We start from the raw sequence: 12726 nt of genomic DNA, 5'->3' as shown, positions 1-12726 counted from the left end.
CAAAAGTTCTGAGACCGAGGACCAGCAGAGACGAACTGAGGAGAGCTTCTCCTCCTGGGTGCACACGGTGGGGGGGGCGGGCCGAGGCTCTCCCCACACCCTCGTTCTGCATTCCCCTCCCAGGCGGGGCGCACAGGGGACAGGACGTGAGACAGCTCCCGGGCTCAGCCTGGTGGCTGAGGGGCCGGCGGGCAGGGCGTCCAGCCTGAGGCTCCGGCCTGAGGCTCCGGCCTGGCTCTGCGGCCCTTCCACAGCCTCTGGGTGCAGCAAGCAAGGGCACGCGGACACACGGGGTGTCGCACAGGAGCGGGAACAACCTCCTGTGCTTCCAGGCCCCGGCGCCCTGCAGGCCAGACCCTCGGGCTGGTCCTCACTGCTGTCCCAGACCCTGCCCGGGCCGAGCCAGCCCATGGGGCACCACCCGGGGGCAGAAGTGGGAGCAGGGGACCCACAAGGGGCTGGGGCTAGGCAGCAGCGGAGGGAGCCAGGCTGGGGGGAGGGGTCAGGAGCTTGGTGGGGGACAGCAGGGAGGGGGAGGACAGCCAGGAGTGGGGGACACCTGGGAGGGGTGGAGACACCTCGGTGAGCGTCCCAGTGCTGAGGGCTCCGCATCACAACATCCTCCCATTTTCCAGCTGCGGAATCGGGGGTGGGCAGGGGCGGGGGCGGGGGCTGACTCGGCCAGGCTGTGTAACTGGGGAGCCCCCAAGGGGCACGAGTCTGGCCTGTGCTCTGGGAGCCGAGAGTGTGTAGATCACACCCTGTGTTTGCAGATCCCCCAACCTGGCCTGGACACCAGGGGTCCCCCGGCTCGGGGCCAGCTGCAACCCCACTTGCTGGGTGACCATGGGGACGGCCTGTCCCGGGAACCCCCAGCCCCCATTGCAGGTCTAAGCTGACAGATTCCGGGCACGGAACTCGGCGGGAGGGGCCGGCCAGCTCGTCCCAGACACGCAGACACTTCCCTCAGCTCGGCACTGAAGGGCAGAGCTGATGACAGGTGCCAGCGCCCCCCGACCGCCTGTCACTGGAAACCAGCTGCCTCCTGTCAGCAGCCTTCAGCCCGCAGTCCGGCTGCCGGAGCTCGCGTCCAGCCCAGCCCCCACCCGCAGGCCCGCTGCCCAGCTCCGGGCAGAACCCAGCGGGCCCCAGGCTGCCAGAGTGCGCTCTGGGCTCCAGCTGGGCCCCAGGGGTCTGGGGTGGACAAGACCCCTCTGGGAGGTGGGGGGTGGGCTCAGGAGAGGGGTGAGTAACCCAGGCTGCCGGGTGGTGCGGGCAGGGGTGCTCCCGAGAAGCGGCTGGTGACTGGGCGCCGAGGTGCGGACAGGCGTGTCGGGCTGGCTGGAGGCTGGGGGCCGGGCGGGGAGGCGGACTCGAGCAGGAAACTCCTGGACACAGTCCTGGGCTCAGGGCTCAGACGGCCCCACCCTGGTCACGGGTCCCCGAGGGTCTGGCTGGGTGGAGCCCCACCGATGCTGGTTCAGAGCCATGTGAGCAGGAGGGCTGAGTGGGGACCTGGAGCGGGGCTCAGCTGGGCTGCCCCCCGGCCCCACGTGGGGGAGCTGAGGGCCCCGTGCACCGTGGGAGGAGACGACACCTCTCACCTCCCAGCCCGAGCTCTGGCTCACAGCTTCCTGCTGTTACGAGCATGGAAAGCGGGAGCGGGAGGACGAGGCCACCGCGTCCGCCTGCCACACGGCTGCGGCCGGGTCACCGGGCCGGTCAGGCCGCGCTCCATGGAAGCCGAGGGAGGGGCCTTCGAGCGGCGCGTTGAGAAGCGGCCGTTCCTTCCGGACGCTCGGTAGCAATGCCGATGTCCTGCGCCTCCTTCGTGACCCCCGCATTTCATTTCGTGCGCCCGACAGTATTCTGGGAAGGGCGGGAGTCCCCCTGGCCCCCAGGGCCCAGGGCGCGGAGGGTCATGAACCTCTGACTGGCAGGCGGGAAGAAGATGGTCCATGGGGACAGAGCGGGCAGAGGGCGAGTCACGAGGAGGAGCCGAGCGTCGGAGCGGAGGCCACGCCTTTGTCCGCCCCCAGGGCGGCTGGCTGTCCAGCGTCCAGCAGAGGGGCTGTTTTTAGCGCTGCCCTAGGCGGGCCAGGCTGCGCCCGGCAGGCACCGTGACCTTGTCAGGGCTCACGAGGCCCACTGCGGGGGGAGGGCAGGCCGCAGCTAGGCCTGGAGGGGCGGTAGGGGCAGGGGCTGGCCTGCCTGACTCTAGGGTGGACACTCCATTAACCCTGCCCTCACCTGCCCTCCCAGAGCCGGTCCCCAGAAGCCAGCCTCATGGGGTGCATGCCATAGCCTGTGGGGGACGGTTACACATTTATTATCCCCACAGGCTGGGGCACAGGCGGGAGTCGGGGACAGGGTGATGCAGGGCCCCTGCGGCCCAAGGGCACAAGCCGGGCTCTTCCCTGCCCGCCCGTGACCCCTGCAGCCCGGCCCTCTCCCAGCACCCCCTGCCCCCGTCAGCCTGAGGCTTTGTGGCTGGAGGGGACTGGCCAGTGGGCTCACTGCTCAGAGTCTGGACAGTGAGGAGGCGTCTGGGAGAGCAAATGAACAGGAGCTCTGGGGACGGGCCGGGGCCACAGGGCTCCCCTGCGCCCAGGGGTGGCTTCCCACGTGCGGTGTCTTAGAGCGGACTTGGCGACCGCTTCCGGAGTGTGAATGGGCAGGCCAGAGCGATGACCGTGGACCTGCTGGTCGGGTGCAGGAGGCCCCCCTCCGGATGCCCGAGTCCAGTGGGTGATGCCGCCAGGTGGGGCACGCCGCCTCGTGACCCACACGCCATGCTTTCCGGCGGCTCCTCGCTCGCAAAGGACGTGCACATCTCTCCTGTGGGGACCACGGCCGCGCTGAGATGTCGGTGGCCTTACAGAGAACAGGCAGCCGAGCCTGCCCGGCGTCCGCCTGCTCCGAGGCCGACAGGCCCTGCTCGCCTAGCCGCTCACGTGTGGGGTCATGCGCAGAGGCCTGGCTCTGTTACCTCCGCACTGCATGACGCCGGGCAGGTCGTGACCCCTCTGGGGCTCAGCGTCCTCTCCTGTGTCCCACTGAGCGGAGAGCAGAGTGAGCCTGGAGGACATTGGGGACATTGTAGGCACACGGCCTGCACGCAGAGCACCTGGTCTCAGGTGGCACACAGTGCCCTGCTGTGCACAAGTCCAGGGCCCTGGTGGGAGGGCTGGCACAGCGGAGTCCTGCGGGCCCAGAGCCACCTCCGGACAGTGGCCACAGTGGGCGGGACAGCCCGGGGTCGAGCGTGCCCGTGGGGGCGGCTCTGGCCCCTGTAAGACTCCGCATCTGTTCCAAGTGTGAAGAGTCCCCCGTTAGCCCGCCTCGTGCTTCCTTCTCGGGCCACTGACCAAAGGCCCCCTCCCCCTCGGGCCCGCCCTGTGACCTCCGTGTCCCCGCTGTTAAGGGCGATTGGTGTGAACTGTGCAGGGGGACCGGCCCACCCACGGGGCGGTCAGCCGGTGGGGGCACGGTCCCCGAGGTGCGGTGAGAGGCCACTCATCCTTGCCCTTCCTGCAGGCCCCGTCCGGGGTGACAGGGTCCCACCCCGAGCCAAGACGAAGGCGTGAGCTTGCGGCGTCCCCAGCAATCCCAGAGGATCGGGGAACGGGGGCCTTGGAGGACTCGCTCAGGGCCGGTGGCCGGCACCCAGGGACACCAGGACTGGTCTCACACTTCCTTTAAGGGACCTGTTTGCTCCACGCCCAGAGGCACTTCCAGGAGCTTGAGCGCCCCCTGCTGTGGCAGTCAGGAGGAGTCGGTACCCCCCATCCTGAACCCCCATCCAGCCCCCAGCCCCGCCTCCGCTCCCAGGAAGGGCTTGGGCACTGAGGAAGACCCCGTGGGTCTGCAAAGCGGAGGTGCAGGGACGTGGGCGTCTGCCGGAGGAGCCGTCCTCCGGGACCTGGGCCCCAGCCCTCCTCACAGCCCAGCCCAGGACCCAGGACTTTGGCCTTGACTCAGAGCTGCTCCCCTGGGCCTGAGGGTCCAGCAGCGGGGCTGGCGCCAGGGGCCCCGAGTCCCCGGTCCGCTGACATGCTGCCCCAGCCAGGCCCAGACCTCTGCAGGACAAACGGGCGGATCTGGGACAAGCAGGGGTTGCTCAGCACGGACGAAGCATGGCGTGTCCCGTCTGAGGCTCGAGGTCCCCTGGGGAGGCTGCTAGGACACGGTGGCCACAGCGCACGTTGCTGAGGAACCTGCATGCAGGCCGAAGCGCAGTCAGCGGGTGGGAACGGGCTCCTGAGGCGCTCCGCTGTGTGAGCCGAGGGGCGGCCGGGGCGTGAGCGGGACCGCTAGTCCCCCCGGGCCTTCCCGTTGGACACTGGACACCGGCAAGCGCATCGAAGGCTGCGAGCAAGTGATCTGTAAATAACAGAGCAGGCGGCCTTTCTCCAGGGCTGGCCCCAGCCCGCCCCTCACCCGCCCGCCACTCCAGGACCCCAAGTGCAGCCTGGCCCGTCCCTCCGACCTCCCTGTGGACATGCGGACAGCAGCGCGTCACCAGACACCGCCGTGTGGGAGAGCGGGTGGCACGCGCCTGCTCCAGGCACAGGCCAGCGGCTCTTCTCCATGACAAGCCCCTCGTCAGGCGTCAGCTGCTCCCCGAGGAGTCACCACCGCGGCCAGCGCCATCTGGTCTGAGGGGGGTGCCCTGGCACTGGAGCCCCACCCCCGTCTGCTGCTGCAGCCCGGCCACCCACCCAACCCTCCCGTGGCAGAGGGGACACTAAGGGGTGCAGGCCAGCCCCTGCCCCCTCTGCACAGCCTCTGGGGAACCTGGGGCTCCCAACTTGGAGGCACAGGTCGGGGAGAAGATCTGGAGCTGCACCGCTGCCTGGGGGGCCTGCACCCCGGCCGGCCCGACACAGGTCCTGGCCACACGCGGAGGACCCAGCCTGCTTGCTCGTGGCCCCCCTTCTCGATGTGGGGCATGGGGGGCAGAGGACCCCTTCGCGCCAGAGCCTCACCCGCGAAGCTGGGAAGTAGCCTCAGAGGACACACAGGCTTCAGGGGTGTTGCTCTGAGCTGTGCTGCCCGACACATGTGAGCGCCCCGTCAATGCCAGCGTCACCCCTTTCCGCACCGCCAGCACCCTCCAGATGATTCCTCTTAGCCTTGCCCCTGCGTCCTTATCCGGCTTGGACTGTGACGGGCGGTGGGTGTGGCTTAGAGAAGGCGGTGGGGGTGGGGGGGCCGGCCGCCCGGAGCCCCTTCTCCCGTCCTTGCTCGCTCGCCCTTTTCTGACGGCTCAGCACACGTCCCCCGGGCTCGCTGCTCCTTCCCGGGGCCTCCTCGGTGGCCGCGGGGGCCTTAGCGCCTGTGGAGAGCCTTGTGCGGGTCCAGGCAGGTTGAGCACACGCTGACCTCAGACCTGGGGCCCGGCCCTCACCGGGGGGCTTCAGCCTCCAAGGTGAAACGGCTCGTCTACCGAAGCCCCTGCCCGTCCCCCAGCCACCCCAGCCCAGCCCTCGCCCCGACCTGAGCCGGCCCTGGGAGCTGCCCGCTGGCTCCGGCTGGAGGCTCAGGTCCGGCAGCACCTGATTGGGTGTAGCTCCCTGACGGGCGTCGGGAGGCGAGGCCCTGAGTCTCTGGGCGCCCCCTTTCGCAGCCCCAGCGCCTGCCCCCGGGTCGGCGTCACAGCCCCGGGCACCTGCTGCCCCACTGGCCGAGGGCTTGGGGGAGTCGCTTCTACGCCGTCTGCTCCACGGCCTCCCGGGTGCTGCTGCACAGGGCATGCGTGTTGGCCCTGCCAGCCCCACCCCCACCCAGCTGCCCGTGGGTCGCAGGGACTGGAGGCGGCTCCTCGGGCTCAGGCCTGCCATCCTGCCGCAGTCCGAGGCTTCGCGGCCCAGGGACGGCCGCCTCTGTCTGCTGACTTCCTCCCTGAGTCGTATGTGGAACTCGCAGCCTCCCTCGGCCCCCCCCACCCCCAGACAGCACTCCTGTCCTGCTGTGGCCTGGCCTTGCTCGTTCTGGGGCCTGCCCTGCTGTCCAGCTCCCTGGACTCACGCCCGCTGGGGCTGGGTAGGCTGGCAGGGGCTGCGCAGGAGCCCGGAGACCCAGGCTTTTCCCAGGCCCCTCGGCCAGGCTGCTGGGGAGCAGACAGCTGCCTCCTGCCAGCCCGGCCCAGCCCAGCCCAGAGCGTCCGGGCCATCGTCGGTTCTCCAGTCCAGGAGGTCACCTCCACAGGCCACTTCCCACGCCCTCGCTCGGCCTCCATTCCAAGCTGGGCCCGTCACGGCCCTAGAGAGAGGAACCCACGCCTCACCGGCCAGCTGTGAGGGGGCCCTCTGCCCAGCGGGCCTGTGTCACAGGAAGCCCAGGCCCCTGGGGTCGCATGACAAAGGTCCTCCTGACGTGCATTCCCGGAACACACGCCCTGAAGAGCCGGCGCCTGGGATGGCTCGGAGAGGGAGGGCGGGCAGCCCGCGTCCTGCCTGGGGCCGGGGTCAGATGGCCACTCAGGTGTCACGATAAACGTGGCTTTCTCTTGTCCTCTCAGGCTGGTGAGGCCCGGGACATAAACGCACACGTGTGCGTGTAAATTATGCATGCAAATTACGTCCCACAGCCTGCATCGATTGGTCGTGCATTATACATACACGATTTGTGCATAAATTATGCATCGTGTTTGCATATAAATACATAGTGTTTTATCCACATTTAGGCTTCGTGTATCTATACGCTGATACGCTGCTTTCTTGCGTTCTGTTTTCGCTTAATCATTTATGCTGCAATCCTCTCCCTCCGGGACGCGTGGATCTGCCCGATTCTCTTAGCTGGCTCGGGGATGGCCGGTGAGTTATCCACCCGCTCCGCCTCCGCTGGGGCCTTGGTTCACGTCCGGCTCTTCCCGAGGGGACACAGCGTGGCAGCGGACACAGGCTCCTCCCCTCCCACCTATGAACACGCGAACGTAGCAGCTTCCTCGGAGTCAGCCGCCCTTGCAGGCCCGGGGTGAGCGAGGCAGTGAGGCAGGGTGCAGTGTCTCCGGCGTGCGGGTGAGCTCTGCCCCCCGACATGTCGTGTGAGATGTTCATATCGGAAATCTAGTCACCGCACAGGCGCCCCGGGCTTCCCCGGGGGTGCGGGTGAGGATGGGTGAGGATGGGGCCCAGAGGCCTGGGGGGCGGGGCGCCGGAGGTGCCCTACCGACTTCTACGTGGGGCAGACTCTGCCGTCCACCCAGACCCGAGGCCGAGTCCTCAGCGTGGGCGCGAGAGGCGGCCGCATCCGAGCCTGCAGGACTGAAGCGGTCGAAAGCTCCACGGCCGCTGTCCAGCGGCCACTTAGGTATTCAAGGCGAGTTCCATTAACGCCAAGCGAAGGACCTTCTGCCCAGGGAAGAGGAGCTGACCAGGGCAAGGGCGGCTCCGGCTTCGAAGCACCAGACGGAAAAGCGCCAACGAGAAGGACGAGGAGCGAGGGTCCAGCGCGGCCGCCCCCCGACCCCGCAGGCCTGGCCGGTGTGGGGCGGAGCCGGGTGGCCGTGTGGGGGCCGCGGGCGCCGGGAGGGCCGGGGCAAGCAGCTCGCAGAGCCTCGGGGGTCCCCCCAATTCCAGCTGCACAGAGAGTGTGCACTTGACACCATCACACTGCTGCCACCAGATGCCACCTGCAGACAACTTGGCACGTGGCGCAGAAAATATTCCAGAAGACACGTGTACCCGGTGCGTAAGCCACCTCCCGGGATCCAGGCCGGCCACGAGGGGACACGCTCCAAACGACAGCCGTCTCTGTGTCCTCCCAGCACCGTCCCCAGCCACCACGCCAGCAAAGGGAGGTCTCCGTCTGTCACCCTTCGGGGTTCTGGGAGTTCCGAGCATGGCTGGGCTTCCAAGAGGCAGGGTTCCCATCTCGCTGGGCCGGACGCGTGAGCAGGGGCTCCGAGGGTGCTGGGGCGCGGGCAGAGCTGTGAGCTGGGGTGGGCCGGGCGGAGGGCGGGAAGCCTGTGCTGATTCGCACCGAGGCGGGGGACGGGCGAAGGCGTCGAGTGAAGGCTTCTGCTCGAGCAGCTGCCCATTGGCTTTCTGTGGAACTGGCAGCAGTGTAGGGCGTGGTGAGTAAGGTCGCAGACACTCCCTCGCACCCTCCCTCCCGGTTCTCCATGCCCCGCCCCCCAACACTTCCTTTGCCTGCCAGCCCTCACGCCCTCGGGACCGATGTGACAGCAGGCTTCGGCACATGCCAACACTTGCCAGGCTTTGGAGGTGCTGCCCGCTCCGAGCCCAGGCAGACACTCCTCACTCATGGGAGCCCACACAGGTCGCCTGGGCACTAGGTGTCTGGGGACCCCGCCCCCAGTGAGGGCGGGGGGAGTTCTGTATCCCCGAGGCCCACAGAGCCCCGCACAGGGTGCGGGCTCGGCAGGAGGCCCCTGTCCGATTCCCGGCCACCAGCCTCACCCCTGCCTTCCTCAGTCACCCTCCTGATCCACGCCCAGGCCCGCTCCGCACACCACGCCTGGCCCTCCATCCCCCCGACCTGTGTGCTGGGGTCTAGGTGTCTCTGCACCATGCTGGCCTCTGGTCAACGGTCAGACAACCCAAGAGCCCAGCTCCTCCTCAGAGGCCTCCGCGAAGGAAAATGAGATGACCTGGCACCGTGGACGGACATGAGGGCCGTGGACGGATGAGGCCGGGTGTGGGGAGCCCATGAAGGAAACGGCTCCAGTGAACACGGTGCCTTCACCCCCAGCCTCTGTCCTCAGACACCCTGACACCCGGGACCACAGCGGGACACCCGAGGGGCGGACGGACGGAGGACAGCTCCCTCTGGCAGGCACGTGGCCCAGCGTGGCTCGCCGGCTGCTCCGGGCACGGCGCTGTCTCCCCGGCGACCAGGACGCGGCATTCACAGTCGGCGCCACTGTGACGTGGCCTCGGGGCCATCGGCCGAACGAGGTCGACGCTGCTCTTCTGACCCAGGCCGTTTCGTCGTCGGCACCTGTCAAAACTGCTTCCCCGACTTGCACCCACCTCCGCACCCCTCTGGGGAGAAGCCTCGGCCCCGTTCCTCCTCCCCGGAGCCCGCGGTCCTCCGTTGAGAGCGGCCACCCCGGTCGCCTGTGACCGCAGGAGACACCGCCACGTTCGTCCAGGAGCGTCCAGCCCTCGTGACCGTGGCGCCGACATCCCCTCGGCCCAGCCCCCTGCTCGTGATGTTCGTCGTCCCAGCTCCCGAGCGAGGGGCGAGGAGGCCGTTCCAGCCCCTGCACACTCCGGCCCCTTATCACACATTCCAGCAGGTCTTAGAGCCCTCCCTCCGGACTGTGACTCCGTATTCGTTTGTCCGTCATATCGGAGCCACGTCCCATTCCGCAGCTTCTCCCTTAACTTCGGCCTGGCGTCCTTCGCCTTACTGAATTAAGAGGTGCCATCCCATTTATGCCCAAAAAACCTTTCTGGCCTCGCTATGGAAAGACGCTCCCTGCTACCGTTATGTCACGTGACATCGCTTTCATGAGTTTTTAACACGTACACATCTTTTATCCGTTTGAAATTCGTTTCTGTGAGGTGGCAAAATTTTCTTTACCTCTCTGGCCATAAAATATAGTCAATAAGCACGTGAAAACATTTTCATCTCGGTCATAATTTCAAGAACTCAGATGGCGGTAACGGGCAGGGGTCCCCTGCTCCCTGGTTGGCTTGCGTGACCAAAGCTGGTGTCACCCAGGCGGGAGGCCACGTGCTCGTGCGCCGCCGATGCTGCCCGCCAGGCTTCTGTCGACACACGCGTTAGACCCGGCAAGGCCACCACCCAAAACCTGTCTCCACAGACCCTCGCACAAGAAATGCAGAGATGCTCAGTGCCGCGTAATCTTTCATACTAAGCAAGTGGAACGGAGCCAAGAGTCCATCAGACGAAGTGGGTTAAGTAAAGCGCCACGGCCCTCGGAGCAGGCGGAGCTGCGTGAGGCACGCGGGTGTGTCTGCGGCATCCTCTAGAGTGTGCGTGCAAACACACGCCTTAGACATCACGCAAACGTCTTCCGTATGTTGTATAAATATATATGAGTTGCATCTATGTTTATCCACACGAAAAATTATCCAAGATTATTTCTGTGCACAAGTGCAAACGGGACCTGCCGGAATAGTGCTAACGGTCTAGTCGCATTCCCGAAACAGTCATCCCCACACGGCCAGGGCGCGGAGGGCAAGAGGAGACACACCAGACCCGTCTCTGTGGCCGCGAGATTCCCCGTGATCCCCGCTTTCCCCCTTACGCTTTCTGGATTGGAGATTTGTTAAAAACTGCAAAGAACAGTATTTCCCTCTCCGTGAAAGCGGCACAGCCATCCGCGGAGGAGCTTTTCCGTTCTGCCTGGAGCGACGAGCTGTGACAGACACCCGGGGCTTTTCTCCTCCGAGAGCATCACAAATTTAGCCAATTAAACCCAATGTTACACGGAGAGGGCGACTCGTCATGACTAAGTGTGGCCTTTTAAAGGTATGTTTGTTTGGTTTAACATTTAAAAACTAAGATTAAACTAAAACATTTTTAATTATATCCATAGATGATAAAAATGCATCTGACAAAAGCCGACATTCATTTCTGATAAAAACTCTGAGTAAATTAGTAATTAAAAAAAAAGATATTTTTGACCCAATATAGGGTATCGATGAAAACTCACCATTTACACCATTCTAAGCCATGAAAACTGGATGTTTTTTCTCCAAGATCAGAAACAAGGCAGAGACGAATGCTCGACATTGTTCGGAAGACCTAGTCCGTGTGTAAGTCACAAAAGAGAAATGAAAGGGAGCTGGACGGGAAAAGAAGTTCAAATGTCTTTAGATAACCCAGTCGTCTGCGTAGAAAAACTCAGTGGCATCGACAGAAACCTTACCAGAGCTCACGCTTGCGTCGAGTGGAGTTACAGGGCACGAAATCAACACATCGAAGCAAGCTGGAAACACACAATGAGAAGTTAGAACTTAAAGAACATCATTTGCGACCGCATAAAAAAAGAGGCACATTTAAAGACAACCTGACCGTGTACAAAACCTGTATTCTGAAAACCGCAAAACATCGCTGAGAGAAATTAACTGAGCAAGGGAGAAACACGCCCCGTTCACGGGCCGGAGGACTTGGTGGCTCCAGCGATCAGCTCTCCTCATTCTGATGTGCACCGCCAGTGCGGCCCCGATCGGAGCCCCCGGCCGGGTCTTTTGATGACAATGACAAGCCAATTCTAAAATTCATGTGCAAACGTCCAGGACCTGGAATGGCAGAAACAGCTTTTGAAAGAACAGAGTCAGAGAACTAACGCTTGCGGTTCCCGGACCTCGGAGGCTAAGGTCGCAAGGCCGTGAGTCGCCGGCATACGGGCGGGCGGGTAGATCGAGGAAACGGGACAGTGTCCAGAGACAGAACCGTATGTATTTGAACAATGGGCTTGTGGCAAAGGTGCAGAGACAATTTAGTGGTGAAAGGAGATTTTTTGAAAATAATCCTGGTTCTCCGTTTGAAAGAAATCTACACCGGGCAGGACGGGCAGGGGAGAGGCTCGCCAAGGGCACGAGAAGACTCTCAGTGGTGAGCAGTATGTCCATTATCTGGATTGTGGTGAAGATTATATAAGTGCCGAAAAGTTATCAGTTGTATCCTTTAAATAGGTGCGGTTTATTGTATGTCAGAAATTGCCTTTAAGACGCCATGCGGTCTGTCCTCCATTTGTCCTCTGACAGCCCCTGGGAGTCTGTCTCTTGCCCCGGCCACGGTGACCAGAGACGGCCACGGTGACCAGAGACGCTGTGTTTCAGCTGCGCCCGCGCCTCGGGGCCTTTGCACATGCTGCTCGCAGAGCCCGGTGCTTCCTCCCAGGACTTGGCTCCCCCTCTCAGCCCCGAAACCTCCTCAGGGCTTGGCTCAGCGCGACCTCTCCGAGGGTTTCTGAGTGCTTCATTCAAAATCGACACTCTCCACCTCCCCCAACACACACGCGCACACACGCACACACAGTCACACACACACACGTACACACACATGTACACTCACACACTCACGCACGTCACTCACACACAGTCACACTCGTACATGCACATACGCACACAGACACACGCACACACACATGTACACACGCGCGCACACATGCACACAGACACACATGCACCACACACGCACACTTGCTCTTGCACACCTACACACATGTACACACTCAAACACACACTCTCACACTCACACATGCACACATATGTGCACACGCACACACACGCGCGCACACACACACAGGCTGACGTATTAGTTTCACGAGGCCAGGCCCTTCTGTGCCTTCTGTTCCCTGCTGCATTCCCAAACCCTGGAACGGGGCTTGTCACTTTTTGGACACTCACTACACACGTGTTACATAAATAAACAAAATAACCAACTGAGTGCTTCTCAGTCAGGATCTCTAAGATACGTCTGTGCGTCTGTGTGCAGGGGGTGTCACACCACTGTGTTCACAAGGAAGAAACCGATTTTCTTACACCGACCTTTCTCCTCACGTGCTCGGGCCCGAGGAAGCTTCTCCTGGGCTCGGCTGCACGATGCCCAGTGGTCCTCTCCCTCGGTGGCCTCAGGGCGACGGGCATAGGACACCCTGCCAACGGCTCAGACGCGTGTGCACCCGCAGCAGCCCCAGTCCGTGCCCGGGGTCCCGAGCACAGGAGCCACCTTCCCGTGTGTGACCCGGAGGCTGACCCCACCGTCCCCCGTCCTGCC

Source organism: Pteropus alecto, unplaced genomic scaffold (genome assembly GCF_000325575.1).
Source record: "Pteropus alecto unplaced genomic scaffold, ASM32557v1 scaffold143, whole genome shotgun sequence".
NCBI lineage: Eukaryota > Metazoa > Chordata > Mammalia > Chiroptera > Pteropodidae > Pteropus > Pteropus alecto.
This window is presented reverse-complemented; position numbering follows the sequence as displayed.